This window comes from Odontomachus brunneus, unplaced genomic scaffold, assembly GCF_010583005.1.
Source record: "Odontomachus brunneus isolate Ranch 3 - 2012 unplaced genomic scaffold, Obru_v1 Obru_scaffold_095, whole genome shotgun sequence".
Taxonomy (NCBI): Eukaryota; Metazoa; Arthropoda; class Insecta; order Hymenoptera; family Formicidae; genus Odontomachus; species Odontomachus brunneus.
Window position 1 is genome coordinate 1,202,003 of NW_022639545.1, and position 15,335 is coordinate 1,217,337.

The 15,335-nt window shown below is 35.3% G+C and overlaps 2 protein-coding genes across 3 annotated transcripts in view; one reads left to right on the top strand and one right to left on the bottom strand.

The window, feature by feature from the left end:
• The window catches only part of LOC116848431, a 230,144-nt gene extending 221,625 nt beyond the window's left edge, over positions 1-8,519 (bottom strand). Inside the window, exon 1 of the mRNA XM_032824521.1 lies at positions 8,406-8,519. The gene's annotated coding sequence lies outside the window, so the exon portion shown is untranslated. The remainder of the gene's footprint in view (positions 1-8,405) is intronic.
• Positions 1-15,335, top strand: part of LOC116848428 — a 78,857-nt gene that overhangs the window by 28,727 nt on the left and 34,795 nt on the right. The window lies entirely within an intron of this gene.

Sequence of the window (15,335 nt, forward strand, 5' to 3'; positions counted from 1 at the left end):
TATATATATATATATATATATATATATATATATATATATATATATATATATATATATACATATCTTTCTTTCTCTCTCTCTCTGTCTTCCCTTCCGCCTTCTCCGCTGCCTTCCGGCATTACCGATATCCGATCGACGTCGAAACTAAAAGTACCGATAAAAAGCAATAAAGAAACCGAAGCGAGAGACGATACTTTCGACAAGGCCCGAGCACCCTTCGCTTTCGCCGAGGGCGCCCGTCACGGAAGTCGAGCCAGGTGCGCGCCTTTTATCGCAAAAGGCGCGAGCAGTTTTTACTTCCGCTCGCGGAGGCGGATAAAAAAGATTTTATCAGCGACTCTCTATCCCGTCCGTGCTTTCTATTTTCTAGAGATCTATTTTCAGCGCGCGCGCGTGCACATGGCTGCCGACCGATGTCGACACAAAAGACGCGATACATACACACGAGACACACACAAATACCACGTGGTACGTGTACGAGCCGGTACTCGACGGCACTTAATTACGACGGACGTCTCCTTTGGAGAATTACACATGTTGGAGAGTCTTTTATCCAGGATTACAACGTAATTAGAACACGCCCCGGGCCATGCTGCTCTTCCGAGACAGCGTGTGTAGAGCTTTCTTACGTGTGGAGATTTTGGCGCGGACTGCGGCGAAGCAATCCCGGTCAACCGCATTCGCGTTGCGTATTCGTATTTCACCGGAGACCGGAGTGTTTCGCGAGAACGAGACAGAGAAAGAAAGAAAGAGAGAGTGAAGGAGCGTATCGACCGGTAACGCGACTTGCACGCCATTGACACGCGATAGAATGACTTTCGCATCGGCGATTTACTCGAAAAGACGAATTATCGCACGACGTCTGTATCACGCACCGTGTGAAACGTTCGATTCCTCGCCGTTGAGCTTACCGAGACGACCACAGTTACCCGTGTTTCCACCCTCAGACGAAATCCCATGCGATCCGTTTTCTCTCATCAGTCCGCATAACAGCGAGGTGAACGAACCCCCCCCTCCCGAGTTGCAACAGACGTAAGGTTACTGCAGTCTGCACTGCGGATTCACGTGCACCCAACTTTCTTGATAACGTGCACAATCCCACGTGTTTCAAAATTGGACAACCTGCGCGTCCCGCGTTTGTATCATCGATATGCCCAGCGAATTGTAATATTTTCAGCGTGGCGAGGCGTGATCGCGCGATTTTGTTAGATGGAATTGGGTCGCGGAAGTGAACTGTCATAATACCAGCTATGGTTGCACGTGTTACTCGGCCTTATGCTTGAAAACTCAATAAGCTTATATATATATATATATATATATATATATATATATATATATATATATATATATATATATATATATATATATATATATATATATATATATATATATATATATATATATATATATATATATATATATATATATATATATATATATAGTAATAATAGTTGCAACGCGTCGTCTCTTAGATTTCTTATTCACGGAGAAAATATTGTAGTAAAAATGACCACAAAATTTTTTATAACATATACAACTATGACCGAAATTGCTACACATTATTTAAAAATGCATGTTTAACTTTTTATTGCAAAATGATTGCAATTACTTGAATAGTTTTCATATCATATATCAGATTCCATTCAAATCGTTATTAAATTCAATTTATTATTTCTATAATAATTATTTTTCAGAATATTATAATACCATGGAATATATAATTTATGTGTACAATTTTTTATTCTGTATAATTTTCTATAATACTACAATTGATTGTAGTTATGCAAGAATGGTCCAACCCATATAGAATATATTTCGAAAAAAATGAAGATGAAGATTTGATACATAATTTAGAAAGTATCCATATAGCATAAAAGACTCTCTATTTAGATCTCTAAAAGACTTCTTAAAGAATTTTAAAAGTGTTCTGGAGGACTTGGGAACTCTTTTGGAACTCTTTAAGAAAAGTATATTGGATTTGTGCTATATGGGTATAAATAGCACTAAGGTTCTTCATAACTGTTCAAGAATTCAAGCATAGTCAATTTTCTACTTTTTAATCAAGCGACACGGTAGTGTCGCGAAGCCAAGTGCAAGCGCGAAGCATTGGCGGCCTACCGTATAATTACGCGACGGCTTTAGTTGAATGTAGGCTAGATTTTCGTTTCGGCTATAACGGTTGAATTGACGAAGTTCTGGAGGGACTTAGTCGATTTCTTGGGTTTATATTATATCATAAAACTGCCTTTATTTTTGCTCTATATGCTCCAGAAACTGAGCTATCTTAGCTCAAAGTCTGAAATCGTGAATTTACGCGTGAGAAACGTCTCCTCACCACAGAAATTCTCCATCACATATCTTCTCCGTTAGATGGCGGGATGGCGAGAGTGTTGCGATTACCGATTTATCGACTTGTAACTGTCATTGCGGCAGAGTCGAGTGACAGTTCGTGCGTACGAGAATGGGGTTATAACGAGGTTACATTTTTAATGTATATAATAGTTTTAAAAGTTGCGAAGTGTGATACTCTTTGCGATACTCTTTGGAATATTCTTTGCGATACTCTTGGGGATACTCTTGGGGATACTCTTGAGGATACTCTTGAGGATACTCTTGGGGATACTCTTGAGGATACTCTTGGGGATACTCTTGGGGATACTCTTGGGGATACTCTTGGGGATACTCTTGAGGATACTCTTGAGGATACTCTTGGGGATACTCTTGGGGATATTCTTGGGGATACTCTTGGGGATACTCTTGGGGATACTCTTGGGGATACTCTTGAGGATACTCTTGAGGATACTCTTGGGGATACTCTTGGGGATATTCTTGGGGATACTCTTGGGGATACTCTTGGGGATACTCTTGGGGATACTCTTGAGGATACTCTTGAGGATACTCTTGGGGATACTCTTGGGGATATTCTTGGGGATACTCTTGGGGATACTCTTGGGGATACTCTTGGGGATACTCTTGAGGATACTCTTGAGGATACTCTTGGGGATACTCTTGGGGATATTCTTGGGGATACTCTTGGGGATACTCTTGGGGATACTCTTGGGGATACTCTTGAGGATACTCTTGAGGATACTCTTGGGGATACTCTTGGGGATATTCTTGGGGATACTCTTGGGGATATACTTGGCGTGCCTTTTCTTATAGGCAAACGGTTCTCTTATTGTAATCACTATCAAAATATTATATTGAATATCGATATAATATTTAAAAAAAGGCCTCGCCAAGTACTTTTTAGTGTAAGTTATTATAATTTTTTTTTAACATTATTGTACTTCTCTACTTATTTTATTTTTTATTTAATAATATATTATTAAATATACCAATAATATAAGTATATTGATTTTTGTATTGATATTAACTGCTGTATAGGTATCATTAAAATAAGAGAACGTTTGTCTATAAAAAAGGCACGCCAAGGGCTTTTTGTATAAGTTATTATAATTTTTTTTTAACATTATTGTACTTCTCTACTTATTTTATTTTTTATTTAATAATATATTATTAAATATACCAATAATATAAGTATATTGATTTTTGTATTGATATTAACTGCTGTATAGGTATCATTAAAATAAGAGAACGTTTGTCTATAAAAAAGGCACGCCAAGGGCTTTTTGTATAAGTTATTATAATTTTTTTAATATTATTGTATTTCTCTTATTATTTTATTTTTTATTTAATAATATATTATTAAATATACCAATAATATAAGTATATTGATTTTTGTATTGATATTAACTGCTGTATAGGTATCATTAAAATAAGAGAACGTTTGTCTATAAAAAAGGCACGCCAAGGGCTTTTTGTATAAGTTATTATAATTTTTTTAATATTATTGTATTTCTCTTATTATTTTATTTTTTATTTAATAATATATTACTAATATATTATTAAATAACATATTTAATTTATAAATATATCATATAATCAAAACCATATATGTTTATAAAATTAAGAAATGATTAATCATTCGCACTTTGCAAATGTAACCACTTGATATCATTTTTTTTGTAGAGAATATATAAAACTGGCTTGTATTTTTCAATAGAGTAATGCTAACGCGCGTGCACTTGGCTTTTTTTTTACTTTTTTTTATGAAATTATATTCACTGGTAAGTTTAATTTAAAAAAAAAATGAATAAAAAAGACGCAATTAGTAAAAATGGCGTAACTAATAGAAAATAAAAACTACTTTTTGATTAATTTTAGGTGTCCATAAAGCTTAGATCTTTTTTGTTTTTAATAGATGTTTAGACTGCCTATTGTTAACAAAAAATTAAAAATCATAAATTTGTGAGTTGGATCATTCGTGCATAATTACAGTCAATTTCGGTATGATCCAGTTTCGCACAAAAAACATTGTGAAAAGAAATGTAATTTTAACGTGATTTTTATTCCAACATTTTCTCCGACTGAGATTTTATTGATAAACTTGAAAATTTGAACAACATCAGAATCGTTATTATGAAGATTTGATACATGATTCAGAAAATATAAATTCTCTCATTTATCCTATTCACCCATTTACTCCGTTCGGCTTGTTGCCGAGCTTTCGTTTTTGCCTCATTTGCATGCCGGATATTTCAATTATTCATGTTGCTCCATATTACAGAGAATACGGCGGCGGCTAATTACCCGCAACTTTAGTTAATCAACGCTTCCGTAAAATGCACGATAATTAAATCGATATATCTATAGGCCCATATCGATTAGTTTTTATTGCACTTTTGCATATACATATTTGTTATGCTAGACACATTGTGGATGCATAATTTCGATATTAAAGCTACTTCGTTAAAACGCGATCTAATTCCCAGCAGTCAACGTTCAACTCGTTTATTATCTCGATGAACCCTTTATTGTTTAATTTCAGAAATACGCTGCAGGACACCGCGCAATTAACATTATTGTGATCGCAATGAATTGATCGGTCTGTATTGTAACCGCACGTTTAGCGAATACACACATAGGCCCATGTTAATAGCTGTCGCTTGAAATTCCTTCCATGTGAGATACTCAGATTTTAATTCGCAGTGCGATTTGAGATTTTCGGTTGAATCATATAACATATCTTACGTTTGTAATCGCGATTCAACTGAAAAACCCACATTTAACTCTGAACTTAAATTTATCTTGTTTGTCTTTATCACACTTGAGACAAGTTTCAATCAAATTAATATGAGAAAGAGTTGTCTAATTTCCAGCTGAAATAAAATTACGGAATAAGCAAAACTTGAAATCGGACGCGAATATATTGGACACTAGATGTGCGACCAGAGTATAGCCCATTATTAATTACTCCATGTCGTGTTCAGTAACGTCACGGGAACGATGTGTACGTTGTGAATAATTATGAGATGAATATGTCATAATCACACATAATGACTGTTTAGCTAGCATCCAGAACGGGAGAGAGAGAGGAGACAGAGAAAGAGAGAGAAAGGAATTTCTTTCATGTCTCCTAGTTGGACATTAATAATTGGTTAACTTGTAAATAGATAATTGGATAATTTCTAAATGAATGATTTCTGATGAAATAATAGTAACATAAAATAATGCAGTATTTCACAGTGACTGTTTATTCAAGTCGGAATTTAGATTCTACGTTAAACTTACGAATATCGTTAGATTTGTAGGTCAGTGAAGAATCTCGAAATATGGAGTTTATACCGACTACTCTCTGTCTCCTCTCCCTCCTTTGATGCTACAAATCGTAAGTTATCGCCGTTTTCTTCATGCGGAGACTCAAAAGAGAATTTGTCGAGAACGTTTACCCGAGTCGAAATTTTGATTCCACATTGACGCTGCAAATTCCGTCGAACTTGAAGAGTCAATGAAGAATCCCGAGATGTATTGGCTTACCTTGATGCAGTTGGTTGTTTACTGTCGTTCTCTCCATTTTGAAGAAGCTCGAACTCGTTCAAGAATTATTTAATATTCGAACTATTTTTTTTTTCTTTTCATTATTTTTTAATAACTCAATACTCGCACGATTATTTCAACTTTATTTTACTTGAATCAAATTATTTATTTTATTTTAATCATGTAAATTTAGAAACTGCGGATCACTCAGAGAAAGACATGATGATAGCAATTATATAGGTGACAACTTTACGAGTTTTATGTATAAAATTTTAATATGTGTATATATAGTTTAATGTATACATATATAATTCATACACTATATCCATATATAATTCATACACTAATTCTACATATATAATTCGTATATCATCTATACAGTTGCCATCACCATGTTTTTTTCTGAATGCGGACAGCCGCGATTCGATAACGAAGATTTGAGATCCGACGTTCATCTGAGGATACGTCATTCCGACGTATTTTCGAGTAAAATGACAAAGTCTAGAGACGCGTGATATGATCAAAGCCGTTCCTTCGCTCCGTGGAGAGAATATCGGAAAAATTAAGCGCCCGGATGCATCGAATGCACAAAACCAACACTCATTCACTGCCATTCGCGATAGTCACCTTACCCGGCTGGAAAATCTTTAGTAGAGCAAAGCTAAACACGGGAAATACTAAAACTGAGGTCTATAACGAAAGAGTCAGAAAAGTAGCAGAAATTAAAGAAATTATATTATTACAGCATATTGCATATTCAAAAAAATGTCTTGCTATGGACTGAAAATGAATTGCCACAATGACTGTCGTTCGATAATTGTTCGATCAATCATGGGCGAAGAGTGTGGTTTTATTTTATATTACGTTAATTGACAAATGTACACACATGCGATTGAAAGTCAACGAGGTGTGGTTATATTTGAATAAGGGAACAACGCGTGTCGGAAGTGCAGCGAGTTATTCGGGGATTTTTCAACTAAGAACAAAATCAAAAGATAAATTACAAGTGGCATCCTCAGCATCTGCCTTGGTACCTACCTTAAGTGCCTACCTAACCTCCCTAATGTCAACGAGGTGTAGCTTTATTCGAAAGAGGGAACAACGCGTGTCGCAAGTGCAGTGAGTTATTTGGGGATTTTTCAACTAAGAGCAAAGGCAAAAGATGAAAAATTACAAGCGGCGTCCTCAGCATCTGCCTTGGTACTTACCTTAAGTGCCTACCTAACTTCCCCAATGCATCTTCCTCCGCGAAGTAAATGTTGAGAGAATCGTGTGCATTCGATGCGCAAAAGCCAATTGCCATTCACAATGTTGTCTTCAAAGGATATTTTTCAATGGGCCGAAAATAAACTGTCGCAATCACTATCGCTTGATAATTGCTCGATATAGACGTACGTCATTGTTACAGGCGTACTATAATTGACAGTAAACAAGGCATAGTATCAACATACACGTTAATTCATTAATTGACAAATATACACACGTGACTGGCAATTGGCGAAGTGTGGCTATGTTCGAATGAAATTTATATGGATAAGCAGATGTTAAGCTATAATTAATTTATTAAATTTGTAACTAACTTATTCAATTTATTAAATAATTATTTAGTAAAGATTAGGGGTATATGGATAATTGGATGAAAGAACAAGGCTTAATCTCATCTCTTCCTAATTTTTCTTTTCTCTTTTTTTCTTTCTCTTTTTTTACTCTCCGTCTGCTTCCTCGTTTTCCGCTAATGCGGTTTGCTTTGTAGACAATACTACTTTTCTCTTCATGTATAAGTAAAAAAGAATCTGTAACTGTTTTTACTTATACATGATAAGTAAAAAAGACCAACATTTTTCTTATTATTTCAAGTCTCTATTTTCTAATCAGAATGTTGTTCCGTTGTTATTTAATCCTCAATGTTTTTAATTTTTTTCTAGTAAGACACAATTGAAATATTAACTATTCTTAAATTGATGCACGAAACAGACCGAGAGTTAATGGAAGTTTTGATGAGATTTTTAGCTCTTAAAAGAGCTGATATGGAGCTGGAAAGATAAAAATAACAGTTATGTTATTATGTCTAATAATGTCCAATAATTATCAATAGCGATTTAAATTTAGATTCAATACAATACTAAAAGCTAAACAGAAGTTTAAAAAGGCTCATATTAGCTAATGTCAATAAGATCGCGGCCAAAAAAGCATTATTAGACATGAAAATCAACACTTATGAAATTTATATTATATTTGAAGAGAGGCCGGTATTCACAGTTGCAAATAATTTCAGATCTCTGATTGAGAGCACAGTTACAGATTCGTGTTCACGGACCGTTATTCGGCTGTCTGGATCATAAATTTCTCGTATGAAATAATGCAATAAATGTATGTGTGTCAACAAATAATTAGAGATTCCCGAAGCTATTATTACTTGTTTAATAATGTGACTGTGAATGCCGGCCTAAATTTCGACTCGGGTATTTCTGTATTCTCGTCAAACGTCCGTCAAAAACGGGGACTTAATAAATGATTCGGCATACCTTGAAAATATATATGATGTGTCGCTGCCCGCGTCCCGGCGTCCTCGATCCTGGCTGCTCCGTCGAGGCACTAACACAGACACTTGCACTAACACTGACGCGATTCGATCAAAGATAGCCGTGTTAAATAACGCGATGCCAACGAGGGACTAATTAAGTGTCTCAAAGAACGAAACAGTTCAATCACGCGAGAGGAATGACAGATAACCGATACACATAGTCCGTCGTGTGTGTGCGCGTCGCTCGCCGGGCCGGAACTGAATGGGAACATCCGGAAAAGTCCTTGAGGCACAAAGGTAAATACACAAACTTAAGCGTGAGCGCTTGAAGCGTGTTCCATTACACACTCGCAACGCTCGCGAGCGTCACTCTATCTTTGTTGTTCATGGATGTTGCGAGCGTGAAACGGAACGCACCTTTGGAAGTTCCGAATTTTTTGTTTGTGTAGAGGAGCAATAGATAACACGTCGATACACGTAATCCGTGGTATGCGTGTCGGTTACCGACTCGGATGGAAACACCTGGAAAATTAGCAAAACACAAAGATCAATTTTAACGAAGATCCCCAATGTTTTAATTATATATTTATATTTCTTGCAAATTATGTTCTAATACTCTCGCACACTTTTTTATAACCGATCGTTATAGCAAAATATTATAAGCTATGAAAAACGTTGAGAAATAAAAAGCGTCTAATGAAAAAACCAACGCGATATAAACACACAAACCAAAACAAAAATTTCTGTTTTTCTAGAACTTTAACATATCGTGATAGCACAAGCAGTATTAAAAGATTACGTTAGCATTTTCGAAATTGCAGTAGATTTTAAATTTCGACTCGAGTGTTCGCTGCATTTAACCGAAACTTAAAAAAAAAAGAACTTTTTAGCTTTGAAAACAAACTTTTATAAATAATTGAAAAGAATAAAATAAAAAACTTTTTTAGCAAACATAAACCGCCTTCAGAAACTCCAAATGTTTTAAAAAGTATAAAGTAATTTTTCAATATTCCTGTATTTACACGCAGGAAAATAATTATTCACACGAGCTAAAATTGAGTTATATAACAACTAAATTATTGGAATAAAGACGATTAATGTCATTGCTACACTGAAGTTAATTTATTAATTATTTGAACTTTGACATTACGGCAAAAAATATTTGCTAGATAGAATATATGCTAGATAGAAAGTTCCCAATATCACCTCGTTTTTCTTTCAAGCGCTTTGTGCCCATCAAAAACATAAAACTGACTTTGCATCACAAATCCGAACCAAGTTTTTTTATTGATTTTTAACATAGATTAGTGGTAAATGTTCACTTCAACGTAAATACAAAAATCAAAGTATTTCATACTTACACGTTTACGTTATTTGAACCTTATTCCGCGGAAAGATGATTTTACATTTATTAGAACCTTATATAAATCTTAAGCTGCCTGAGCCAAATCATCAAAACATAAAAAGCAATATGTGGTAATTATTTGTTAATTATTTGCTTTTTTTGCTGGAGGAAACAATTTTTTGCTGTCGTAAAAAAAATATGAGCGGCTAGATATTAAGCTATCTAACCATTTTTAGAAATAGCATTTATATACATCGCAACAAAAGTCGAATACCATGAATTTTTTGCTAAATTTTTGCTATTCTTTGCTATAGAAACAAAATTGTTAGTTACAGCCAAAAAAATTACAAACGAGTAGATAGCTTAATAAAAGTAAAGTACTCTTATAAAGTGGATTGTTCTCATTACAACTGTATCGTTATATAGCTTGATTTATTTGCTCTCGATATACATGTATACGATGTATGTTGGTCGTGATTTTTTTACTCGCGAAATAAGATGTCTAGACGAGCCAAAAGAAATACACAAGACCGTGGCTACAAGAATAAAGTGCTCTTAAAAAATAGATTGCTCTCATCACAATTGTATTTTTATGTAGCTTGATTTATTTGCTTTCGATATATGTCGATTACGATTTTTTGGTTCGCAAAATAAGATGTCCAGACAAGCTAAAAGAAATACACGAGACCGTATCTACAAGAATAAAGTTCTCTTAAAAAGTTGATTGTTTCAATCACAATTACATATATCCGACCAACATATATCGAGAGCAAATAAATCAAGCTATATAACGATACAATGTGATAGGAGCAACTCATTAAGAACACTTTACTCTTGTAGACACGGTCTCGTGTATGTAGGAGTATTGAGTCAACATTATATTATATTCCTTAGAGTTTTTGGGGTTTCCGTAAGCGGTTTACTTTTGTCAAGAAAGTTTCCTATTAGTAGGCACATTTTCACTTGAAAATGTCCTGACGGCAAATCTTTTTTCGCCTCTATGGGCGTGCCGTATCGTCCAAGTGCGCGAGTTTCTCGCGAGTACAGCGAACTATCTATAATTTCGCTAATTATATTTTTATTGCTACGTCTACCAACCGTTCCGGCCGATTAGTTATCTTACGACCAGCCACCACGCAAGCTTAAATATACAAATACAACTGAAGCGTGTAGAAACAAGTGATATACACCTCCGACAAAGTAGCGCAAAGTAGATTAACCGTGTGGGAAGTATAACGAATGAACAAATTTCCTTTCATGGCGTCATAGAGATGACTAATGAAAAATAAATCGAAATCCGATCATTTTTCTTCCGCGATGTTTCCGCGATGAAAGGATCGACTTGGAATTTCGTCAGTGCTGCGCTCACTTGTTAAGGGGATGAAGTCGATGACGAACTCGAACAATGTCGATAACGCAGAGACAATCATCACTAACACAATCGCGCTACTCTCTTCAAGTTTCATATATATCGAATTTATGTAAATGTGTGTTACTTTGTCTTACTACATTCAGCGGAAAACCTAACCACGCATGTGTAGAAATCTTTCTATAAACTTTTCCGATACTCTTAAACTTCTGAATTCAGATGCGAAAGTACAGCAATGTTCTTCAAAATTTTTGGAGCATCCACACTGTCGATATGTATAAGCTGTGGAACTTTTAGACGGGGCAAATATTAAGCTGACAACTTGAGATTTTACACATAAAATCTCTTTTCGTTTTTGTCGCATATGGAGCAACGCTCCTATTTATTTTTGCACGTACTTTTATTACATAAAAGCACTTAATTCTATATAATCAATATGACGTGAACTTTGTAGAAAAATGTCACTATTCTGTCAGTAAAGTTTCCAGCATCCCCTCGAAGTTTTAATTTAGTGACATTCATTTACGAGGACGACGCGAAGCTCGGATCGAAATAATTCTCGAGATATGCACGTAACAAATACGCTTTATCTCGCTCTGACCCTGCAAAAAGTACAAGAATATCCCTGGGAATTTTTGCACGTGACACGCCTCCGTCGCGCTCCGCCATGCTTTGTACTTGCGTAACGAACGTGAAGCACGTTTAATCCACTCACGAAAGTTCGGCAATTCAACGCCGGGATACAGCGCCGAGTGAAGTTGCACTCCGCCGCTGTTGTTTTAATCTTTCGACGCGAGCGAAATTAATTTCGCGCTGCGGTCGCCGAGTGAATTCGCGAGCGCGGCCGCGTCCGATAGTCGGTCTGAGTTCACACGAGCATCAATCTGCACCCGCATCTCCGAGAAGAAATCGGATACTTGTCGTGCGACGCATCGCCCGTAACTATCTGTTGCACGGCGCTTTCTGAAAAGTGAGAAGATTCCGCGAGAGTTTCTCCTTCGCGAGGAAATACACTGTCTGCTTGTCGGCGGAATTCGCGACGTGTAAAAAGACGATTCCGCGACTTCGCGACAGAAGAAACCAAGTTTCAAAGTTGCTGTAAACATACCAGTGATAATCGCGTTTGACCCGATTCGCCATGCCTCGATTTTCTGCTGTTCCAACGTTCATCCGATTACATTAATTCTTCTAAAGAGTGCAGCTCTCCAAGATTTAGCCCGATAGCCACTTTGTCTTTTCATTAAGCAAATTTTCATAAAGTATGCCCGCATCTTCGCAAAGCGCACAGAGGAAAGTATATATTGCGTCGAAATAAATTTACTTATTACAACTATTTCGCAAGTTTATAGTATAAATCTTCATAAATTTTCACCAAATTCATTCAAATATATGCTGAATCCTAGTAAGTTTAGCATTTCAAATGAGAATATTAAATTAAAACAAAAATTCGGTTTTTTCACTACATAGAGTTAAAACAACTTTTTTCTCGACAATTTTGTACAGAGAATCAATTCTTCTTGTAAATGATGAGTTTTTCTAAAATTTGTGACGAGTATATAAGATTATATTTTAGAAGTATATTTTATTTTAAGAGTATATTTTAAGAGTATATTTTAAGATTACATATTAAGATATAGTAAGATATATTTTAAGATTATATATTATCAAGAAAATATTCTTTGTTGAAAATAGCTTAAAATAAAGAAAGCAAACTAATCGCGCTTTTATTAGCAACAGAATAAATAATATATAATCTCATCCTTAGCGGAATCCTTTTATATTTGATTTGAAGAGAGAATGACAGGAAATAGCAACGAGAGTTTTTTTTCTTGAAATCATTTTTGATAGGCTCATTAGAAATCAAACAAGTAAAGAAGGACAAATAAGATCCAGTACATATATTGGTGCAAAATTTAAACTTCCTTTTTGGATGTAGAATATTTTCTTTTTGATTTCATACTGAGAGAAAAATAATGATTAATTTAATTAAAATTATAGTTATCTTTAGTCCCAATCATATTTTTTGTACAATGATAACAAGTAGTAACATATATAAGTTTATTAGCACTAACATTAAAGTAGAATTTAATTAAGAAATTGTTTTCTTGACTATAATTTATAGTAATTATCCTCTATGTGATTATAGTTGCAGGTACTAAGCATTCTTTCTCAATGTAGAAGAATTCTTTTGAGGCCATAACACATAAGAGGATTTCGCTAAGAGTGAAATTATATATTTTTGATTGTGTTTGTGTCAATGCTTTATTTAAATCGTGAAAGGAAAGCAATGTTATTGCGGACGCAACTAACGGAGATGTGGAGTTTAACGCGTTGGCAATAACAAGCTTATCCATGGTTATCACATGATTAAGAGCGTGTCGCTCCAGGATTACGATATCCTTCAACGATGTCTACCGAGCTAACTGCATGCTCGTTAAACTCCACAGGCTCATCGGCTTTATCTCGTCTTTGGGTTGTAATCATTCGAAGGAAATTGTGATGTACACCGCCGTTATCGGGACAGAAGTTGAAATAGCTCGCATGGCGTCCAATTAATAAACGCGACGCGCCCAGCAATTAACTGAGTGCCCTAATTCCACGCTAACGATATGATGACGGGAAAAAGGAACGAGCAGATTTTCCCCATTTCCACCTGCTGCTCTCTTTCGCCCGAACAAATTCCAGACACGAGTATTCAAAGGTGATAGAGATCGCGCGGGACGTCACAAATCCACAAATACCAAATTCAGAGCAAATTTTGCGAATGAATGAAATCTAACGCGAGAGAAAGAGAGAGAGAGGGAGCACCGTCAATTATAATTATTTAACTTTCAACACCGCCCTCTGCCATCTTGTTATATCTGGACACTTCTGGTTATATATTTGCATACCTTGTGTTTGAATAATTAATTCACGAGTGAAATGGTCGTTTACGGTAACGGCGCTAAAAGGACGACGTTTTAATTTTACTTCACAAGAATGCTCCACGAGTTTCTTCCCCGAGCGTCCCTTTTTGCCCGTCGTACTCCTTTAATTAAACTCGATTTTTCCTGACAATTTTGCAATATTCGCTTTTAAGTAGCTTTGCAACTGCTGAAGCTCGATGAGAATACTCTATCGAGCTCGCCTCGAACTCAGGCGAAAAATAAAGCTCCGTTATTCATCTTTAGCTTCGCTTTAATTTGGTTTGTCCTACGAATCTCCGATGATTTTTAATTTACAAATTACCGAGGTGTTCTGACATTCTACGCGTTCAACTAACTACGCGTTCTGACATTCTTATTAGGGCAAAAAAAGAAAGAGAGAGAAAGAGATAAAATTTCAATTGAACCAGCTTCGGAGTCAAGCAATCCGCAGATAAAAAGATATAAAATCTCATTCTTTGCGAAACTTTCTCATATATGAAAAAGACTTTTCTAAAACTGAAAGAAAAATACTCTAACGCACAAAAAAGAACTCCAGTTACAAAGTATTATTTCCTGTAATCCCATACTTTGAGCGAAAATTTTTAGAATATACTTCTTCTAATGAGAGAGAGAGAGAGAGAGAGAGAGAGAGAGAGAGAGAGAGAGAGAGAGAGAGAGAGAATATAATCTTATAAATATAATCTTATTATTAGTAGAATTCTTTTGACCTCAAGAGATCTTTAATTCATTCAAATATACTCTTATTTTAAAGGAAACACAAGAATAATATCTAATAGATTTCGAAACAGCGCACTTAATTAAAAGAAAAGTACTCTTCCGACAAACGTTTTTATTAGGATATGAAATTGCGAGGAATAACACTTTGCACTTAAAATTTTTCTTTTTAAGTGTTACAATATTTTTCTTTTTGAAGAATATTGTGTTATATTAAGTGTTACAATATTTTGCTTTTTGAAGAATCCTTTTGAGGCCATGTATATAAGAGAATTCCGCTAAAGATTATATTTTTTTTCAGGTATAGTTGCAAGGTGCTATTTCCTAAATCTTCCATACTCTAAACGAAAACTTTTGTCGGGAAACCATTCTTTTAATGAAAAGGAACGATTTTAGAATTTTTTTTTATTTAAGGAGAATTTTTTGAGGCCCATTATAAAAATATTCCGCTGAGAGGGGGAGATTGTATCTTTCTGGGTGAAAGGGAAACCGTGAGTGATTCTTCCGCGCGCGTGCTTGCGAATTACTTTCGACACGCCGATCGTGCTTTCGGTTCGGTGAAGTTCGCAAAAAAAA